Source organism: Gorilla gorilla, chromosome 10 (genome assembly GCF_029281585.2).
Source record: "Gorilla gorilla gorilla isolate KB3781 chromosome 10, NHGRI_mGorGor1-v2.1_pri, whole genome shotgun sequence".
NCBI classification, from domain to species: Eukaryota; Metazoa; Chordata; class Mammalia; order Primates; family Hominidae; genus Gorilla; species Gorilla gorilla.
Window position 1 is genome coordinate 103340559 of NC_073234.2, and position 7532 is coordinate 103348090.

The window sequence follows — 7532 nt, forward strand, 5'->3', positions numbered from 1 at the left end:
CCTTTTGTTGTAACATGTACAAGTTATTTTTTAAGATGTAACAGCTGGAACCTATAGTACCTAACTCCAGGAACAGTGGTGACTATTTTTTAATGTTGAAGGTAAAGGAAGAGCTATCACAAGGCAAAAATCCAAAAAGTTTCTCAGCACATGAGTAGCATCTTCCACGGACCCCTTGGGATCCAGAAGGGGTCAAATCCCTCAGTTACATGTTATAGCTCCACGTAGCTTGCTTTGTGACAACCACAAACATGCAATATATTTTGTGGTTATTTAATTTGTGCCTTTCACACCTCCTCAACAATAAGCTTCATAAGAGCAGGAAGCTGTTTGTTTTGGCTTACCATTTAATCCCCAGTTTCTAGCAAAGGAATTGACATATAATAGAAACCCAATAATAGTTGGTAAATAAGTAAATGGAAAAAAAGAGATAATGGTAGTTAACATTTATTGACTCTTTCTATGCCTACTGCAACCATGGCTTATGGTCCCAAGAAGCATCTGACATTGGTTGTAGCTCCACCATGGGATTCTGGATAAACTGACTGGTGTGTTTGCTTCTTGTCCATTTACTAGTCCCCATAAGCTGAAACAGTCTCTCCCCGTCATCACTTTTCCTAAGGAAGAGACTTACATATACCCTGACAATGCTCCAATTAAAAGACACAGATTGGCAAATTGGATACAGAGTCAAGACACATCAGTGTGCTGCATTCAAGAGACCCATCTCACATACAGAGACACATATAGGCTCAAAATAAAGTGATAGAGGAAGATCTACCAAGAAAATAGAAAGCAAAAAAAAAGCAGGGGTTGCAATCCTAGTCTCCGATAAAACAGACAACAGACTTTAAGCCAACAAAGGACAAAAGAGACAAAGAAGGCCATTACATAATGGTAAAGGGATCAATTCAACAAGAAGTGCTAACTATCCTAAATATATATGCACCCAATACAGGAGCACCCAGATTCATAAAGCAAGTCCTTAGAGACCTAAAAGGAGACTGAGATTCCCACACAATAATAATGGGAGACTTTAACACCCCACTGTCAGTATTAGACAGATCAACAAGACAGAAGGTTAACAAGAATATCCAGGACTTGAACTCAGCTCGGCACCAAGCAGACCTAATAGACATCTACAGAACTCTCGACCCCAAATCAACAGAATATACATTCTTCTCAGCACCACATCACACTTATTCCAAAATTGACCACATAGTTGGAAATAAAGCACTCCTTAGCAAATTTAAAATAACAGAAATCACAACAAACTGTCTTTCAGACCACAGTGCAATCAAATTAGAACTCAGGATTAAGAAACTCACTCAAAATTGCACAACTACATGGAAACTGAACACCCTGCTCCTGAATGACTACTGGGTAAATAATGAAATGAGGCCAAGCACGGTGGCTCATGCCTGTAATCCCAGCACTTTGGGAGGCCAAGACGGGCAGATCACAAGGTCAGGAGATCAAGACCATCCTGGCTAACACAGTGAAACACCTCCTCTATTGAAAATACAAAAACAATTAGCTGGGCGTGTAGTCCCAGCTACTGGGGAGGCTGAGGCAGGAGAATGGTGTAAACCCAGGAGGCGGAGCTTACAGTGAGTGAGCAGAGATTGTGCCACTGCACTCCAGCCTGGGTGACAGAGTGAGACTCCATCAAAAAAAAAAAAAAAAGAAAACGAAATGAAGGCAGAAAAAAAGATGTTCTTTGAAACCAATGAGAACAAAGACACAACGTACCAGAATCTCTGGGATACATTTAAAGCAGTATGTAGAGGGAAATTTATAGCACTAAATGCCCACAACAGAAAGCAGAAAAGATCTAAAATCGACACCCTAACTTCACAATTAAAAAAACTAGAGAAGCAAGAGCAAACAAATTCAAAAGCTAGCAGAAGGCAAGAAATAACTAAGATCAGAGCAGAACTGAAGGAGATAGAGACACACACAGAAAAAACCCCTTCCAAAAATTAATGAATACAGGAGCTGGTTTTTTGAAAAGATTAACGAAATAGATCGACCGCTAGCAAGACTAATAAAGAAGAAAAAAGAGAAGAATCAAATAGACACAATAAAAAATGACAAAGGGGATATCACCACTGATCCCACAGAAATACAAACAACCATCAGAGAATACTGTAAACACCTCTACACAAATAAACCAGAAAATCTAGAACAAATGGATAAATTGCTGGACACATACACCCTCCCAAGACTAAGCCAGGAAGAAGTTGAATTGCTGAAGAGACCAATAGCAGGCTCTGAAATTGAGGCAATAATTAATAGCCTACCAACCAAAAAAAGTCCAGGACCAGATGGATTCACAGCTGAATTCTACCAGAGGTACAAGGAGGAACTGGTACCATTCCTTCTGAAACTATTCCAATCAGTAGAAGAAGAGGGAATCCTACCTAACTCATTTTATGAGGCTGGCATCATCCTGATACCAACGCTGGCAGAGACACAACAAAAAAAGAGAATTTTAGACCAATATCCCTGATGAACATTGATGCAAAAATCCACAATAAAATACTGGCAAACCGAATTCAGCAGCACAGCAAAAAGCTTATCCACCAAGATCAAGTTGGCTTCATACCTGGGATGCAAGGCTGGTTCAACTTATGCAAATGAGTAAACGTAATCCATCACATAAACAGAACCAAAGACAAAAACCACACGATTATCTCAATAGATGCAGAAAAGGCCTTTGACAAAATTCAACAGCCCTTCATGCTAAAAACTCTCAATAAACTATGTATTGATAGAACATATCTCAAAATAATAAGAGCTATTTATGACAAACCCACAGCCAATATCATACTGAATGGGCAAAAACTGGAAGCATTCCCTTTGAAAACTGGCACAAGACAGGGATGCCCTCTCTCACCACTTCTATTCAACATGGTGTTGGAAGTTCTGGCCAGGACAATCAGGCAAGAGAAAGAAATAAAGGATACTCAATTAGGAAAAGAGGAAGTCAAATTGTCCCTGTTTGCAGACGACATGATTATATATTTAGAGAACCCCATCATCTCAGCCCAAAATCTCCTTAAGCTGATAAGCAACTTCAGCAAAGTCTCAGGATACAAAATCAATGTGCAAAAATCACAAGCATTCTTATACACCAATAACAGACAAACAGAGAGCCAAATCATGAGCGAACTCCCATTCACAATTGCTTCAAAGAGAATAAAATACCTAGGAATCTAACTTACAAGGGATGTGTAGGACCTCTTCAAGGAGAACTACAAACCACTGGAATGAAATAAAAGAGGACACAAACAAATGGAAGATCATTCCAGGCTCATGGATAGGAAGAATCAATATCATGAAAATGCCCATACTGCCCAAGGTAATTTACAGATTCAATGTCATCCCCACCAAACTACCAATGACTTTCTTCACAGAATTGGAAAAAACTACTTTAAAGTTCATATGGAACCAAAATATCCCACATTGCCAAGACAATCCTAAGCAAAGAAAACAAAGCTGGAGGTATCCTGCTACCTGACTTCAAACTATACTACAAGGCTACAGTAACCAAAACAGCATGGTACTGGTACCGAAACAGAGATATAGACCAACAAAACAGAACAGAGCCCTCAGAAATAACACCACAAATTTACAACTGTCTGATCTTTGACAAACCCGACAAAAACAAGAAATGAGGGAAGGATTCCCTATTTAATAAATGGTGCTGGGAAAACTGGCCAGCCATATGTAGAAAGCTAAAACTGGATCCCTTCCTTACACCTTATACAAAGATTAATTCAAGATGGATTAAAGACTTAAATGTTAGACCTAAAACTATAAAAACCCTAGAAGAAAACCTAGGCAATACCATTCAGGACATAGGCATGGGCAAGGACTTCATGTCTAAAACACCAAAAGCAATAGCAACAAAAGCCAAAATAGACAAATGGGATCTAATTAAACTAAAGAGCTTCTGCACAGCAAAAGAAACTACCATCAGAGTGAACAGGCAACCTACAGAATGGGAGAAAATTTTTGCAATCTACCCATCTGACAAAGGGCTAATATCCAGTATCTGCAAAGCACTTAAACAAATTTACAAGAAAAAATCAAACAACCCCATCAAAAAGTGGGCAAAGGATATGAACAGACACTTTTCAAAAGAAGACATTTATGCAGCCAACAGACAAATGAAAAAATGCTCATCATCTCTGGCCATCAGAGAAATGCAAATCAAAACCACAATGAGATACCATCTCACACCAGTTAGAATGGTGACCATTAAAAAGTCAGGAAACAACAGGTTCTGGAGAGGATGTGGAGAAATAGGAACACTTTTACACTGTTGGTGGGACTGTAAACTAGTTCAACCATTGTGGAAGTCAGTGTGGCGATTCCTCAAGGATCTAGAACTGGAAATACCATTTGACACAGTGATCTCATTAATGGGTATATACCCAAAGGATTATAAATCATGCCACTGTAAAGATACATGCACACATATGTTTATTGTGGCACTATTCACAATAGCAAAGACTTGAAACCAACCCAAATGTCCATCAATGATAGACTGGATAAAGAAAATATGGCATATATACACCATGGAATACTCTGCAGCCAAAAAAAAAGGATGAGTTTATTTCCTTTGTAGGGACATGGATAAAGCTGGAAACCATCATTCTCAGCAAACTGTCACATGGACAGAAAACCAAACACTGCATGTTCTCACTCATAGGTGGGAAATGAACAACAAGAACAATTGGACACAGGGTGGGGAACACTACACACCGGGGCCTGTTGTGGGGTGGGGGAGTGGGAGAGGGTTAGCATTAGGAGAAATACCTAATGTAAATGATGAGTTAATGGGGGCAGCAAACCAACATGGCACATGTATACATATGTAACAAACCTGCACATTGTGCACATGTACCCCAGAACTTAAAGTATTATAAAATAAGATAAAATACTTAAACAAATTTACAAGAAAAAGAAACAACCCCATTAAAAAGTGAGGAAAGGACATGAAGAGACACTTCTCAAAAGAAGACATACATGTGGCCAACAAACATATAAAAAAAGCTCAACATCACTGATCATCAGAGAAATGCAAATCAAAACCACAATGAGATACCATCTCACAGCAGTCGGAATGGCTAATTAAAAAGTCAAAAAACAACAGATACTGGCAAGGTTGGGGGGAAAAAGGAACACATTTACACTGTTGGTGGGAATGTAAATTAGTTCAACCATTGTGGAAGACAGTGTCGAGATTCCTCAAAGACCTAGAGGCAGAAATACCACTTGATGCAGCAATCCCATTACTGGATATATACCCAAAGGAATATGAATCATTCTATTATAAAGGTACATTAACACATATGTTCATTGCAGGACTATTCACAATAGTAAAGGCATGGAATCCACCTAAATGCCCATCAATAATAGACTGGATAAAGAAAATATGGTACATATACACCATGGAATACTATGCAGCCATAAAAAGGAATGAGATCATGTCTTTTGCAGGGGCATGGATGGCACTGGAAGCCATCATTCTCAGCAAACTAATGCAGAAACAGAAAATCAAACACTCCATGTTCTCACTTATAAGTAGGAGTTAAATTATGAGAACACATGGACACACACTGGAGCATGCTGGAAGTTGCAGGATGAGAGAAAGGAGAGCTTCAGGAAGAATAGCTAATGGATGCTGGCTTAATACTTAGGTGATGAGATGATCTGTACAGCAAATCACCATGGCACATGTTTAACTGTGTAACAAACCTGCACATCCTGCACATGTACCCCTGAACTGAAATAAAAGTTGGAAAAAAAAGATTTGCATGCAGTGGTTCATTAAGATCAATGACAAGGTCTGAACTGATATAACCTATCCTGCTGGATTCATGAATGTCATCAGCATTGATAAGACTGAGAAGAATTTTTGTCTGTTGTATGACACCAAAGGTCACTCTGGTGTTCATCATACCACACCTGAGGAGGCCAAGTACAAGCTGTGCAAAGTGAGAAAAATATCTGTGGTCACAAAAGGAATCTGTCATCTGGTAATTCATGATGCTCACACCATCTGCTACTCGGATCCACTCATCAAGGTAAATGACACCATTCAAATTGATTTGGAGACTGGCAAGATTACAGATTGCATCAAGTTGAACACTGGTAACTTGTTGACACTGGTATCCTGTGACTGGAGATGCTACGTTGGGAAGAATTGGTGTGATCATGAACAGAGAGAAACATTCTAGATCTTTTGATATGGTGAATGTGAAAGATGCCAATGGAAACAGCTTTGCCACCCAGCTCTCGAACATTTTTGTTTTTGACAAGGGCAACAAACCATGGATTTCTCTTCCCCAACGAAAGGGTGTCCACCTCGCCATTGCTGAAGAGAGACAAAACTGATGGCCAAACAGAGCAGTGGGTGAAATAGTCTGTAGACATGTTAGAGAGATCTTAGTACTTAATTAAAGTTAATACAGCATGAATAAAAAAATTGAAAGTTTCCTACATACCAGACACTGTACTGAGTAGTTCACATGTAGCTGAATGATAGAACAGACACCTCATTATCCTCCTTACTTAGATGATGAGATAGGCTGGGTCACTTGCCCAAGGTCTCTCAACTAGAAAGGAGCAGAGTTGGAGAGGTTCAAAAGTTAGTCTTGATTACTCTGGACACATGCTCTATGCACTCTGTTCTTTGTTCTTCTTGTTTTTAATCTCATCTTATTGGTTGAGTAGCACCTCTTCTACTGTAATAGCACATTATAGAAAAGAATAATGGTCAGATTTCATAAGTTGTATTCACATCGAGAAAAGTGATTTCAAGCTGTAATGTTGGTTCTTTCTTAATTAGGACTTCAATCTTTAGGAGTGAGGAGAAAAGCTCAACCTATCTGACATTCTCTCAAAGAACCTAAGGCCACAGACACATTGTAGAACGCTGACACAGGAATTTCTGGCAAAGAAAGGACATATGAGTGTGTCCATAAGTATTAACACCTAAGTGTAAAGAGTAAAAACAACATTCTGAAACCAAGAACCACTCCAAAAGGAGTAAAACTTCCAACTATAAAAGGGGAACATTGGGAAGGTTTTCTCTCTCTCCTGTAGTTTCTTTACCAGCTTCAGTGTTTATAGAAATACGATCATCCCAGGCCTAATAATACTTACATTATAGTTTTTTATTGTTTAAATAACACTTTGTGACAGGGGTTTTCAACTTTTGTAGTACTGACATTTGAGACTGGACAACTCTGTTGTCGGGGATGGGGGCTGTCCTATGCATTGTAGGATGTTTAACAGCAACCTTTAGCGACTAGATGCCAGTAACACTCCCATAATTGAGACAATCAAAATGTTTCCAAACATTGCCAAATATTCCCTAGGGGAGCAAAATTGTTTCTGGTTAAGAACAAATGCATCTGGGGAAATTTATACCAATTTTTTTTTTTTTTTGAGAGAGAGAGAGGGTCTCACTCTGTCACCCAGGCTGGAGTGCAGTGGCGCGATCTCAGCTCACTGCA

At 39.1% G+C, this 7532-nt stretch overlaps 1 pseudogene; it reads left to right on the forward strand.

Moving 5' to 3' along the window:
* Window positions 1-477: 477 nt before the first annotated feature.
* Window positions 478-6431, forward strand: LOC101154526 (small ribosomal subunit protein eS4, X isoform-like; annotated as a pseudogene).
* The last annotated feature ends 1101 nt before the right edge of the window (window positions 6432-7532 follow it).